The sequence below is a fragment of the Somniosus microcephalus genome, chromosome 4 (assembly GCF_052327205.1).
Source record: "Somniosus microcephalus isolate GS21.2 chromosome 4, FLI_Smic_1.0, whole genome shotgun sequence".
Lineage (NCBI taxonomy): Eukaryota > Metazoa > Chordata > Chondrichthyes > Squaliformes > Somniosidae > Somniosus > Somniosus microcephalus.
The window spans coordinates 63,922,175-63,937,670 of NC_140990.1; the positions used below are offsets into that span (position 1 = coordinate 63,922,175).

At 47.0% G+C, this 15,496-nt stretch overlaps 2 pseudogenes; both read right to left on the reverse strand.

Annotated features, from left to right (window-relative positions):
• The window catches only part of LOC147119065 (uncharacterized), a 51,610-nt pseudogene that overhangs the window by 21,412 nt on the left and 14,702 nt on the right, over positions 1-15,496 (reverse strand).
• Positions 5,780-8,702, reverse strand: LOC147119068 (uncharacterized; annotated as a pseudogene).

Sequence of the window (15,496 nt, forward strand, 5' to 3'; positions counted from 1 at the left end):
GAAGGCTCCTTTACAACTGTGTTTAGAGTCAGGAAGAACAACGGTGAATGCTGGAAACGTGCTGTCAAATCAGAGATTGGTGTCAAACTGCGATCTGTTTCTGACTGAAAGTGAAACGGCAGGTTTAAGTTTCCAGTCAAAAAATGACTGTGGTCATTATTCTATGAAGATTTAACGTGTTTGTCTGACAGTCCTGAGTCTACCATTTTAAGGCAGGCATTAATTCATTTGAAATAAACCCGTTTAATATAAATTGGTTAAAGTCTGCATTAAAATAGCAGATGGAGGAGTTCACAGGAGACTGATAAAGAAGGACCAGCAGCGTGTTTCCAGGAATTCCCTGTTTTATTGATGTGTGTGTGTTAGACATCAGGATAACTAAAAATACACGACCCGGAACAGCCACATGGGTGCGGTCCCGACAGTTACTCTGGGATCACTCCCGCTGTGGAACTCCACCACATGACCCTGCTGAAGGTTGTAGGCTCAGGGTGTGGGGTCTCCGGGAGTGGATGGTAAGAAAGCTGGGCTTCAGTATCCTGACAAATATATGGCGAGGAACCAGAGGAATCCTTACTGAGGAACCGTCTGGGGTTTTACCAGCCAGCGTAGGTCTAGGGGTGAATGATGCCTGACTCCCCGAACTGTCTTACATTGAACCCAGTTCAGATCAAGGTGAGTTCAGTTTACAGGAGAATAGGGACAAATATCACCCACAATTGAGGGAGACAAAAGCAGCCATTAGAGAAGTTAAGAGATATTTGGAAAAGAAAATGCTGCACAATTATGATAATAATAGCAAAAGCTTATCCAGCTTCGTCAGAAGACATAGTTACACAGAGTTACATAGAATTACAGAGTCTACAGCACAGGAACAGGCCATTCGGCCCAACTGGTCAATGCCGGTGTTTCTGCTCCACACGAGTCTCCTCCCACCACTCTTCATCTAACCCTATTAGCATATCCTTCTATTCCTTTCTCCCTCATGTGCTTATCTACCTTCCCCATGAATGTATCTGTGCTATTCGCCTCAACTACTCCTTGTGGTAGCACGTTCCACATTCTGACCTCTCTTTGGGTAAAGAAGTTTCCCCTGAATTCCCCATTGGATTTATTAGAGACTGTGTTATATTTATGACCTGTAGTTTTGGACTCCCCCACAAGTGGAAACATTTTCTCCAGGTCCACCCGATATAACCTTTTCATAATCTTAAACACCTCGATCAGGTCACCCATCGGCCTTCTCTTTATTCTAGAGAAAAGAGCCCCAGCCTGTTCAGCCTTTCCTGATAAGTATATCCTCTCAGTTCTGGGATCATCCTTGCAAAGCCTTTTTCCACCCTCTCCAGTGCCTCTATATCCTTTTTATAATATGGAGACCAGAACTGTTCACTGTACACCAAGTGTGGTCTAACCAATGTTCTATACAAGTTCAACATAACTTCTCTGCTTTTCAATTCTATCCCTCTAGAAATGATCCCCAGTCCATTGTTTGCTCCTGTTATGGCCTCATTAACCTGCGTCGCTACTTTTAGTGATTTGTGTATCTGGACCCCGAGATCCCTTTGCTCCTCTACCCCATTTAGACTCTTATTTTCTAAGTAGTTTGTGGCCTCCTTATTCTTCCTACCAAAATGCACCACCTATCTTAAAATTAATTTGCTAATTACCCTCCCATTCTGCAAGTTTATTAATGTCTTCTTGCATGTTGTCAGTCTTCCTCAGTATTAACTCTAACTGCCAATTTGGTGTCATCGATAAATTTTGAAATTGTACTTCTCATTCCCGAGTCCAAATTGTTCATGTAAATGGTGAATAACAGTGGTCCCAGCACAGATCCCTGTGGAACATCACTTCCCACCTTTTGCCACTCTTAAACCCTACTCTCTGTTTCCTGTTTTGTAACCAGCTTGCTATCCATAACAGTTTGTAAGATCTAGAAGATGATCAAGGTCAAGCTGTGTGGCGTGAAGGGCCAGGCAGCAGAATGGATGGAAAGATGGCTACAAAACAGAAATCAGAGGGTTGGAGTTAAGGGAAGTTTGTTGCTATCTTTCCATCCATTCTGCTGCCTGACCTTTGACTCCACACGGCCTGACCGTGGTCATCTTGTAGACCGTACATACTGCAGACACAGTGCACCAGTGGTGGAAGGGCTGGATATTGAGTCCTGTGGCAGGGGCGCTGATGAAGTGGATTTCTCTGTCTGTGAGTTTTGAGGCAAAGCTAGTGGTGTTTTTCACCACTTTCCACCTTTAAAACAACCTTGCTGCTAGTTTATTAAAGCCATTAACAGCCGCTCGGGTGGGACACACCAATAAATGAGGCCTTGTTTCCCTCAGAATGACAGGCCTGAACCCGAGTTAGAAAACATTTAGTAATTAAACCAGACTGGGCGGGGCCTGAGGTGCGAGTTAGTAACAGAAAATCCTCCAGTCTGCAAAACAGCCATTTACCACAACTTGCTGCTTTCTGTCCTTAAGCCAATTCCTTATCCAAGCTGCCACTGACCCACCTATTCCTTGAGCCTCAATTTTGTTAACCAGCCTTCTATGTGGTACTTTGTCAAATGCCTTCCAAAAATCCATGTAGACAACATCCATTGCATTCCCTTCATCAATCCTCTCTGTTACTTCATCAAAAAATGTAATTAGATTAGTCAAACACGATCTGCCTTTTACAAATCCGTGTTGGCTCTCCTTAATTCTTCTTCTTCTCTTCTTCTTAGGCAGTCCCTCGGAACCGAGGATGACGCTTCCGCATTAAAAATGAGCTCGCAGGTGACTGATTAGTCCAATGCGGGACCTACAGTCTCTGTCACAGGTGGGGCAGACGGTGGTTGAAGGGGCGGGTGGGTGGGGCGCTTGGGTTGACGTGCGCTCCTTGCGCTGCCTGCGCTTGGCTTCCGCTTGCTCCTGGCGAAGAGACTCGAGGTGTTCGGCACCTTCCCGGATGCTTCTCCTCCACTTTGTGTGGTCTTGGGCCAGGGGTTCCCAGGTGTCGGTGGGGATGTTACACTTTTGCAAGGAGGCTTTGAGGGTGTCCTTGAAGCGTTTCCTCTGCCCACCTGGGGCTCTCTTGCTGCGCCGGAGCTCCGAGTAGAGCGCTTGTTTTGGGAGTCTCGTATCGGGCATGCGGACAATGTGACCCGTCCATCGGAGCTGATTGAGCGTGGTCAGAGCTTCGATGCTGGGGATGTTGGCCTGAGCAAGAACACTGATGTTGGTGCGCCTATCCTGCCAATGGATTTGCAGGATATTACGGAGGCAGCGTTGGTGGTACCTCTCCAGTGCCATGTCTCTGAGGCATACAGCAGGGCAGGTATCAGTACTGCCCTGTAGACCATGAGCTTAGTGCCAGGTTTGAGGTCCTGGTCTTCAAACACTCTCTTCCTCAGGCGACTGAAGGATGCATTGGCACACTGAAGGCGGTGTTGGACTTCATTGTCGACGTCTGCCCTTGTTGACAGTAGGCTCCCGAGGTATGGAAAGTGGTCCACGTTGTCCAAGGCCTTATCATGGATTTTGATAATCAGGGGCAGCACTGTGTGGTGGGGGCAAGTTGGTAGAGGACCTTTGTCTTACGGATGTTTAGTGTAAGGCCCATGCTCTCGTATGCTTCGGTGAAGGTGTTTACAATGGTTTGGAGTTCGACCTCCGAGTGAGCGCAGATGCAAGCATCATCTGCATACTGTAATTCGATGACAGAGGATGGGATGACCTTGGATCTGGACTGGAGGCGATGGAGGTTGAACAGTTTCCCGTTTGTTCTGTAAATTAGCTCCACTCCAGTGGGGAGCTTACTGAGGGTGAGATGGAGCATTGCAGCAAGGAAGATTGAGAAGAGCGTTGGTGCGATGACACAGCCTTGCTTGACCCCGGTTCGTACGTGAATTGGGTCTGTGGTGGAACCATTGGTCAGGATCACGGCTTGCATGTCGTCGTGAAGCAGGCAGAGGATAGTGACAAACTTTTGAGGGCAGCTGAATTTGAGGAGGACACTCCATAATCTCTCATGGTTGACAGTGTCGAAGGCCTTTGTGAGATCAAAGAAGGCCATGTACAGTGGTTGGTGCTGTTCCCTGCATTTCTCTTGTAATTGACGTGCGATGAAGATCATGTCCATTGTGCCTCTTAGTGGGCGGAATCTGCATTGCGACTCTGGGAGGAGCTCTTCGGCCACTGGAAGAAGGCGATTGAGGAGGATTCTTGCGATGACTTTCCCTGTGACAGATAGCAGGGATACTCCTCTGTAATTACCGCAATCGGACTTGTCACCTTTCCTGAAGATGGTCTACTTTATTAGCTTAAACCTCTCCAAGTGCCCATTAACTTTTTCATTGATTATTATTTCTAAAAGTTTACCCACCACTGATGTTAAACTGACCGGCCTGTAGTTACTAGGATTGTCCTTACACCCTTTCTTGAACAATGGTGTTACATTTGCCACTTTCCAATCCTAGGCACCTACCCCGCATCTAGGGAAGATTGGAAAATTTTGGAAAGCACTTCCACTATCTCCTCCCCCCATTCCCTTAGCAACCTGGGGTGCAAGCCATCTGGACCAGGCGACTTGTCCACTCTAAGCATACCCAGCCTTTCTAGTACATCCTGCCTATCGATTTTCACCCCTTCCATTGCTTCTACCTTTTCCACTTTCACCGATATTTTGTCAGCATCCACCTCCTTAGTAAACACCGATACAAAGTGCTTGTCCTGCGCCTCTAAGCATATATCACCTTCTTTGTCTCTAATAGGCCCCACCCCACCTCTTACTACCGGCTTACTGTTTACATGCCGGTAGAAGATTTTTGAGTTCCCTTTTATGTTAACCACCATTCTACTCTCATATTCTCTCTTTGCCAATCTTATTTTCATCTTCACATCCCCTCAACTTTTTGTATTTGGTCTGGTTCTCCCTTGAAGAATTCACCTGACATGTATCATACACCCTCTTTTTTTGTTTCATCATCTTCTCTATCTCCCTCATCATCCAAGGAGCCCTTGCTTTGGTTCCCTTACGCTTCCCTCTTGTTGGAATGTACCTAGCCTGTACTTGGAACATCTCCTCCTTAAAGATCACCCATTGTACCATTACAGTTTTTCCTGTCAGTCTTTGGTTCCATTTTACCCTGGCTAGATCCTTTCGCATCCTATTGAAGTTAGTCCTTTTCCAGTTTAGAAGTTCCACTCTAGATTGTTCCTTGCTCCTCTCCATTGCTAATCTAAATCTTATGATACAATGATCACTCGTACCCAAGTGTTCTCCCACAGACACTTGGTCGACCTGACTCACCTCATTCCCCAGCACCAGTTCCAGCAATGCCACCTATCCTAGTTGGGCCAAGAACATACTGGTGAAGGAAATTCTCCTGAACACATTTCAGAAATTCCTCCCCTCCTTTCCCTTTACCCTTGCATTATCCCAATCGAAATTTGAGTCATTAAAGTTCCCCAATATCACCACTCCATAGCTCTTGCATATCTCTGCGATTTCCCTGCAGATTTGCTCCTCTACCTCCCTCTCACTATTTGGAGGCCTATACAATACCCCCAATAGCGTGACCATATTCTTTTTGCTCCTCAACTCAATTAAAGGACTCTCATCATAAATTAAGGGGAAAGTTCAGACAGCGGTTCTTGAACGAACACTGCAGCCCCAACAAGTCAATCAGCTATATATCCAGAATATTAAACTCCATCCCAGTTATAGGGGTTATTAACATCAGCAGAAACAAACCCCAACTGTCACAATGAACATGGTTCAGTCCTGGATGTGATTAACAGAAGCAATAACAGCAGAATCCAACCCTTGCAGTCACTTGTGAGCTCGCTGGTGTGTCAGCAGGCTGGATGAACGATCAAATCCCTTCTCACACACGGAGCAGGTGAAAGGTCTCTCCCCAGTGTGAACTCGCTGGTGTGTCAGCAGGTGGGATGCCTGAGCGAATCCCTTCCCACACACAGAGCAGGTGAATGGCCTCTCCCCAGTGTGAACTCGCTGGTGTGTCAGAAGCTCGGATGAATGAGCGAATCCCTTCTCACACACGGAGCAGGTGAAAGACCTCTCTCCGGTGTGAACTTGCTGGTGTGTCAGCAAGTGGGATGACCGACTGAATCTCTCCCCGCACACAGTGCAAGTGAACGCCCTCTCCCCAGTGTGAACTCGCTGCTGTAGAATGAGGTTGGATGACTGCTTGAATCTCTTCCCACAGTGAGTGCAGCTGAATGGTCTCTCATCATTGTGAACTCGCTGATGTGTTGGGAGAATGGATGAGCGAGTGAATCCCTTCCCACATACGGAGCAAGTGAACGGCCTCTCCCCAGTGTGACTGCGTTGATGAATTTCCAGTTGGGAAGGGTAATTGAATCGCTTACCACAGTCGTCACATTTCCACAGCTTCTCAGTGGTGCGGGTGTCCTTGTGTCTCTCCAGGTTGAACGATCAGTTGAAGCTTCATCCGCACACAGAACACGTGTACGGTTTCTCCCCACTGTGAATGGTGCGATGTTTTTTCAGGCTGTGTAACTGGTTAAAGCTCTTTCCACAGTCAGTGCACTGGAACACTCTCACTCGGGTGTGTGTGTCTCGGTACTTTTCCAGTCACACTGATGTTTGAAATCCCTGTGCAACACCACTTCTCACCTTTTGTCAGTCTGATTAGCTACTCCCAACGCCTACTCTGTTTCCTGTTTTCTAACCAGCTTGTTATCCATAAACAGTATGTACGGTCTTCAAGATGACCAAGGTCAGGCCGTGTGGAGTGAAGGGCCAGGCAGCAGAATGGATGGAAAGCTGGCTACAAAACAGAAATCAGAGGGTTGGAGTTAAGGGAAGTTTGTAGCGATCTTTCCATCCATTCTGCTGCCTGGCCCTTGACTCCACAGGGCCTGACCGTGGTCATCTTGTAGACCGTACATACTGCAGACACAGTGCACCAGTGGTGGAGGGGGTGGATATTGAGTCCTGTGGTGGGGCGCTGATGAAGTGGATTTCTCTGTCCGGGAGTTTTGAGGCATCGCTGGTGGCGTTTTTCACCACTTTCTACCTTAAAAAACAACCTTGCTGCCAGTTTATTAACATAACTATATACAGTAGTGATGTGATCATTCAAAGCAAATTAAAAGATGGTGCTGCTATTTACTGAACACAACTGAATAATTCTACAAGGATGTTATCACAGTCTTACTCAGTATTAATTACACTCCCCAATTTAGTGTCATCTGCAAATTTTGAAATTGTACTTCTGATTCCCGAGTCCAAATCATTCATGTAAATGGTGAACAACAGTGGTCCCAGCACCGATCCCCGTGGAACACCACTTCCCACCTTCTGCCCATCTGAGTAAATACCTTTAACTCATCCCATTACCATAACTGGACTTGTCTCCCTTCCCATGGCGAGGGGATTGCTGTACCAGACGGGAGGGGCAACATTTGGGGACTCTCAATTCTCCACCAATTCCCATTCCCCTTCTTTCTGGTGGATAATGGAGGTGCCACTGTGTGTAATGTGCAAGTCAGTAAGAATTGTCCGCAAGGATTAATCAGCACTTTCTAACTGGAGATGTTAATCAGCGGAACCTTTCAGACACTGAATTATACCAAAGACTAAAAAAGGATTGAAGTAAAATGTATAATTTTATTGTGAACGAATTTCTGACGAGAGTCCCTGAATTAAGCGGAAGGATCGCAGACAGCGGTTCTTAAAGGGACACTGCAGTCCCGAGAACACAATCAGCTATATATCCAGAATATTAAACTCCAGCCCAATTATAGGGGTTATTAACATCAGCAGAAACAAACCCCAACTGTCAGAATAAACATGGTTCAGTCCTGGATGTGATTAACACCAGGAAAAGCAGCAGAATCCAACCTCTGCAGTCATTTGTGAACTCGCTGGTGTCTCAGCAGGTGGGATGACCAAGTGAATCCCTTCTCACATACGGGGCAGGTGAACGGCCTCTCCCCAGTGTGAATTCGCTGGTGTGTCAGCAGGTTGGATGAATGAGTGAATCCCTTTCCACACACGGAGCAGGTGAACGGCCTCTCCCCAGTGTGAACTCGCTGGTGTCTCAGCAGCGTGGATGACTGAGTGAATCCCTTCCTACACACAGAACAAGTGAATGGCCTTTCCCCAGTGTGAACTCGCTGGTGTTTCAGCAGCTGGGTCGAATTCGTAAATCCATTTCCACACATGGAGCAGATGAACGGTCTCTCCCCAGTGTGAACTCGCTGGTGTGTCAGCAGAGTGGTTGACTGACTGAATCCCTTCTCACACATGGAGCAGGTAAACGGCCTCTCCCCAGTGTGAACTCGCTGGTGTGCAATGAGGTTGGATGAACACCTGAACCTCTTGCCACAGTGGTAGCAACTAAACGGTCTCTCATCAGTGTGAACTCTCTGGTGTGACTGGAGGCAGAATGACTGAGTGAATCCCTTCCCACACTCGGAGCAGGTGAATGGCCTCTCCCCGGTGTGACTGCGCCTATGATTTTCCAGCTGGGACGGATAATTGAATCCCTTCCCACAGTCGTCACATTTCCACGGTTTCTCCATGGTGCGGGTGTCCTTGTGTCTCTCCAGGTTGGATGATCAGTTGAAGCCTCGTCCACACACACAACACGTGTATGGTTTCTCCCCGCTGTGAATGGTGCGATGTTTCTTCAGGCTGTGTAACTGGTTAAAGCTCTTTCCACAGTCAGTGCACTGGAACACTCTCACTCGGGTGTGTGTGTCTAGGTGCTTTTCCAGTCAGACTGATGTTTGAAATCCCTGTGGAACACCACTTCTCACCTTTTGTCAGTCTGATTAGCTACTCCCAACGCCTACTCTCTGTTTCCTGTTTTCTAACCAGCTTGTTATCCATAAACAGTATGTACGGTCTACGAGATGACCAAGGTCAGGCCGTGTGGAGTGAAGGGCCAGGCAGCAGAATGGATGGAAAGCTGGCTACAAAACAGAAATTAGAGGGTTGGAGTTAAGGGAAGTTTGTTGCGATCTGTCCATCCATTCTGATGCCTGACCCTTGACTCCACAGGGCCTGACCGTGGTCATCTTGTAGACCGTACATACTGCAGACACAGTGCACCAGTGGTGGAGGGGGTGGATATTGAGTCCTGTGGCAGGGGCGCTGATGAAGTGGATTTCTCTGTCCGTGAGTTTTGAGGCATCGCTAGTGGCGTTTTTCACTTCCTTCCACCTTTAAAAAAAACCTTGCTGCCAGTTTATTAAAGCCATTAACAGCCGCTCGGGTGGGACACACCAATAACTGAGGCCTTGTTTCCCTCAGAATGACAGGCCTGAACCCGAGTTAGAAAACATTTAGTAATTAAACCAGACTGGGCGGGGCCTGAGGTGCGAGTCAGTAACGGAAAATTGGTGGCCAGCGTACTTCACACCGGGGCTGAGGACCCGGGGACTCGGGTTTCTGTATCATTTATTGATTAATTTTGTTTATTGCCCAATCTCAATCAGACTGGCGGGTCATCTTGCTGTCTGGCGGAGGCAAGGTTCCCCAGTGGAGGGCTCTCTATGCTGGAGTCCTTCCCTGCACCATTGGGGATCTGGGGTGGAGACTGTTACAAGGAGCTGTCATGTGCAACAGTTTTTAAGCTCCTTTCCGGACTCCAAGGCCAGATGTGTTTTCTGTGGCCAAGAGGAGTCCATGGGCCGTGTATACATTCAGTGTGAGAGGTTGCAGCCCCTGTATAGTTACCTGAAGGGGCTGCTCCTCAACTCTTGGTTACACTTTAGCCCCACGCTCCTAATCTTTGCCCACCCGGTGCGGAGGGGGGGGTAAGTCGGAGGGTCTTCTCCTGGACCTGATCTTGGGCCTGGTGAAAACAGCAATTTGTAGGCCCAGGATGGGCGGGGCCCATGGGGGTGGGGGGGACTCTGGCTGCCTGCCTCTCTCCCGTGGTCTTGTCCTTGCCCGGGTGGCCCTGGAGAGGGAGCAGGCGGTGTCCACCGGTTCACTTGATACCTTCCTTGACCGGTGGACACCTCGGGTTAAAGAGACAATAATCGATCCTCACAATCACATTGTGATTTAATTATTAATGGTGTGTGTGTCACAAATACATTTTGTGCTATTTTGAATAGAAATACAAAAGCTCTATTAGACATGTTAAACTACTAGTTATTTAATCAGGGCTGCAGCTACTGAAAGGTTGACTGTACTGAGGTTTGTGGCCAGAGCTGGCAGACGTGCTGTTCTTATGTCTGATGTCTCACACCTGAAGAGTCTGTTTATGTCACCTTGTAATGACCTTTTTCTGTTGCCTGGTGTCAGAAATAGAAATCAAAGGGAGATGATGCCCCACTCTGTTAATCAACTCTTTGACACATTTCCATTTCTTAATTTACAAAGATCACAACTCCATTAGTGAACAATGGATTGCCAGTCTGCCACTTTTTAGTGAGGCTTGAAAGGATTCGCTGTGAAGCTACACCTGCCCATCTGTCTGTGTGTCACTGTGTTTGGATTGTGTTAGACAACAGTCCTAATATCTCACCTACATCCATTACAATTTTTGAAATGTTAGATTGTACTTGGAATAAGCTGAGTTTGAATTTGACAATTCTGAAATTGGGAGCTGTTTAATGATTTCTGTTTTTCACATAACTATATACAGTAGTGATGTGATCATTCAAAGCAAATTAAAAGATGGCGCTGCTATTTACTGAACACAACTGAATAATTCTACAAGGATGTTATCGCAGTCTTCCTCAGTATTAACTACACTCCCCAATTTAGTGTCAGCTGCAAATTTTGAAATTGTACTTCTGATTCCCAAGTCCAAATCATTCATGTAAATGGTGAACAACAGTGGTCCCAGCACCGATCCCCGTGGAACACCACTTCCCACCTTCCACCCATCTGAGTAAATACCTTTAACTCATCCCGTTACTATAACTGGACTTGTCTCCCTTCCCATGGCGAGGGGATTGCTGTACCAGACGGGAGGGGCCACATTTGGGGACTCTCGATTCTCCACCAATTCCCATTCCCCTTCTTTCTGGTGGATAATGGAGGTGCCACTGTGTGTAATGTGCAAGTCAGTAAGAATTGTCAGCGAGGATTAATCAGCACTTTCTAACTGGAGATGTTAATCAGCGGAACCTTTCAGACACTGAATTATACCAAAGACTAAAAAAGGATTGAAGTAAAATGTATAATTTTATTGTGAACTAATTTCTGACGAGAGTCCCTGAATTAAGCGGAAGGATCGCAGACAGCGGTTCTTAAAGGGACACTGCAGTCCCGAGAACACAATCAGCTATATATCCAGAATATTAACCTCCAGCCCAATTATTGGGGTTATTAACATCAGCAGAAACAAACCCCAACTGTCAGAATAAACATGGTTCAGTCCAGGATGTGATTAACACCAGGAAAAGCAGCAGAATCCAACCTCTGCAGTCATTTGTGAACTCGCTGGTGTCTCAGCAGGTGGGATGACCGAGTAAATCCCTTCTCACACACGGGGCAGGTGAATGGCCTCTCCCCAGTGTGAATTCGCTGGTGTGTCAGCAGGTTGGATGAATGAGTGAATCCCTTTCCACACACGGAGCAGGTGAACGGCCTCTCCCCAGTGTGAACTCGCTGGTGTCTCAGCAGCGTGGATGACTGAGCGAATCCCTTCCCACACACAGAACAAGTGAATGGCCTTTCCCCAGTGTGAACTCGCTGGTGTTTCAGCAGCTGGGTTGAATTCGTAAATCCATTTCCACACATGGAGCAGATGAACGGCCTCTCCCCAGTGTGAACTCGCTGGTGTGTCAGCAGAGTGGTTGACTGACTGAATCCCTTCTCACACATGGAGCAGGTGAACGGTCTCTCCCCAGTGTGAACTCGCTGGTGTGCAATGAGGTTGGATGAACACCTGAACCTCTTGCCACAGTGGGAGCAACTAAATGGTCTCTCATCAGTGTGAACTCTCTGGTGTGACTGGAGGCAGAATGACTGAGTGAATCCCTTCCCACACTCGGAGCAGGTGAATGGCCTCTCCCCAGTGTGACTGCACCTATGATTTTCCAGCTGGGACGGATAATTGAATCCCTTCCCACAGTCGTCACATTTCCACGGTTTCTCCATGGTGCGGGTGTCTTTGTGTCTCTCCAGGTTGGACGATCAGTTGAAGCCTCGTCCACACACACAACACGTGTATGGGTTCTCCCCGCTGTGAATGGTGCGATGTTTTTTCAGGCTGTGTAACTGGTTAAAGCTCTTTCCACAGTCAGTGCACTGGAACACTCTCACTCGGTGTCTCAGTGCTTTTCCAGTCACACTGATGTTTGAAATCTTTTCCCACAGACAGAACAGACAAACATTTCTCCTTCCACATTCAGAGGCCGATGTTATTCAGGTCCTGATGAATGGAGTGACTGTGTCAGATCTTGATGTGATGTTTGGTTTGAGTTCGAGGTGTGTAAATGCTGCCCTTCTCACAGCCTGTAAAAGGAGTTTACAAAAGCCATCACTGTGAGTCCAGGATAGAAATTGACAAGATTCTCTCCTCCTGGTTCATAGAAACATAGAAGATAGGAGCAGGAGTAGGCCATTCGGCCCCTCAAGCCTGCTCCACCATTCGATGCGATCATGGCTGATCATCCAAACTCAGTACCCTGTCCCTGCCTTCTCCCCATATCCCTTGATACCTTTAGCTCTAAGAAATATATCTAACTCCTTCTTGAATATATTTAAAGACTTGGCCTCAACCGCCTTCTGTAGTAGAGAATTCCACAGGTTCACCACTCTCTGGGTGAAGAAATTCTTCCTCATCTCTGTCCTAAATGGCTTACCCCTTATCCTTAGACTATGACCCCTGGTTCTGGACTCTCCAACCATCGGGAACATTCTACCTGCATCTAGTTTGTCCAGACCTGTCAGAATTTTATAAGTTTCGATGAGATTCCCTCTCATTCTTCTAAACTCCAGCGAGTATAAGCCCAATCGACACAATCTCTCCTCATACGTCATTCCTGCCATCATAGGGATCATACTTGTGAATCTTCGCTGAACTCCTTCCATGGCAAGAACATCCTTCCTCAGATAAGGCAACCAAAACTGCACACAGTACTCAAGGTGTGGTCTCACCAAGGCCCTGTACAACTGCAGCAGGGCATCCTTGCTCCTGTACTCAAACCCCTTCGCTATGAAGGCCAACATACCATTTGCCTTCTTCACCACCTGCTGCACCTGCATGCTTACCTTCAGCGACTGGTGCACTAGGACACCCAGGTCTCGTTGCACTTCCCCTTTTCCCAATCTATTGCCATTCAGATAATAATCTGCCTTCCTGTTTTTGCCACCGAATTGGATAACCTCGCATTTATCCACATTGTCATGCATTTGCCATGCATCTGCCCAATCACCCAACCTGTCCAAATCATACTGGAGTTTCTCTGCATCCTCCTCACAGCACACACGCTCACCCAGCTTTGTGTCATCTGCAAACTTGGAGATATTACATCTAGTTCCCTTGTCTAGATCATTTATATATATTGCGAATAGCTGGGGTACTAGCACCGATCCCTGCGGTACCCCACTAGTCACTGCCTACCACTCAGAAAAAGACCCATTTATTCCAACTCTTTGCTTCCTGTCTGCCAACCAGTTCTCTATCCAAGACAGTACCTTACGCCCAATCATATGTGCTTTAACTTTGTACGCTAATCTCTTATGCGGGACCTTGTCGAAAGCCTTCTGAAAGTGCAAATACACCACATTCACTGGTTCTCCCTCATCTATTCTACCAGTTACATCCTCAAAAAATTCCAATAGATTAGTCAAGCATGATTTACCTTTTGTAAATCCATGTTGACTTTGTCCAATCCTGTCAGTTTTCCAAGTGCTCTGCTATTACATCTTTTATAATGGACTCTAGCATTTTCCCCACTACTGATGTCAGGCTTACCGGTCTATAATTCCCCATTTTCTCTCTACCACCTTTTTAAATAGTGGGGTTACATTAGCTATCCTCCAATCCATGGGAACTGTTCCAGAGTCGATAGAATTTTGGAAGATGACCAGCAATGCATCTACTATTTCTGGGGCCACTTCCTTAAGTACCCTAGGATGTAGATTATCAGGCCCTGGGGATTTATTGGCCTTCAATCCCGTCAATTTCCCTAACACCATTTCCCTACAAATACTGATTTCATTCAGTTCCTCCCTCTCATTAGACCCTATGTTCCCTGACATCTCTGTGAGTTTATTTGTGTGCTCCTTTGTGAACATAGAACCAAAGTATGTATTTAATTGGTCTGCCATTTCTTTGTTCCCCATTATAAATTCCCCTGATTCTGACTGCAAGGGACCTACGCTTGAATTCACCAATCTTTTTCTCTTCACATATCTATAGAAGCTTTTACAGTCAGTTTTTATGTTCCCTGCAAGTTTACTCTCATACTCTATTTTCCCCCTTTTAATTAATCCCTTTGTCCTCCTTTGCTGAATCCTAAACTGCATCCAATCCTCAGGTTTTCTGCTTTTTCTGGCCAATTTATAGGTCCTCTCCTTGGATCTTATGCTATCCCTAATTTCCCTTGTTAGCCACGGTTGATTCACCTTTTTTGTTTTATTTTTATGCCAAACAGGGATGAACAAATTCTGCAGTTCATCCATGCGATCTTTAAATGTTTGCCATTGCCTATCCACCATCAACCCTTTGAGTAACATTCACTATTTATACAGAATATTAATCTCCAGCGCAGATGCAGGGGTTATTAAGATCAGCAGAAACAAGCCACAGCTACTAGAATGAACATGGTTCAGTCCTCAATCCGTTCATAGTAAATCATGTTCCATTCACTAATCTGGTCTTTCAATGGGGGGCTTTTACCCAGCATTCCCCGTGGTGGACCACGTGCTGCACCCAGACTACAGGAGCCCAGCGCGCAGGCGCAGAAGCATGCGCAGTGCGTTACTGGAGAGGGAAGGAGAGGAACTGAAACCGAGAGCGCGAGGATGCAGCGGGTAAGAGTCGCGACGGAGGGGAGTAATGGACCGTTAGGTGGGTGGAGAGGCTTCATAAACAACTCCTGCAGGAGGCAAGCCCCGAAGATCCCGTGTTTGCAGTTGCGGGGATTTCTTCTCCTTACAGGCTCAGGTTAACGGCAGCCATATTTGTAAAGGAGGGCGGAAAGTTTCAGTGCGACGCCATTTTATTTAGTGTGTAACAGTGCATACGAGGCCATCTTAGTGCAGGACCATAGCGTGGACGGGGGCTTCGGTGTCTGCTTCCAACCGGGTCCCAGTGCCCGGGAGTGACAATCAATGTCTCAGTTATTGTATTCTCACTCTCCACACAGGGGAGTCCTCACCATCTCTCCTGAAGGCGCTGGTAAGTGCTAAGCTCAGAGTTTACATACCATAGAATTGTAAGAGCAGAGCCTCAGAAGGTTGTGGGTTTAATTCCCACTCCAGGGATTTAAGCGCAAAAATCTAGGCTGACACTCCAGTGCAGTACTGAGGGAGTGCTGCATTGTCA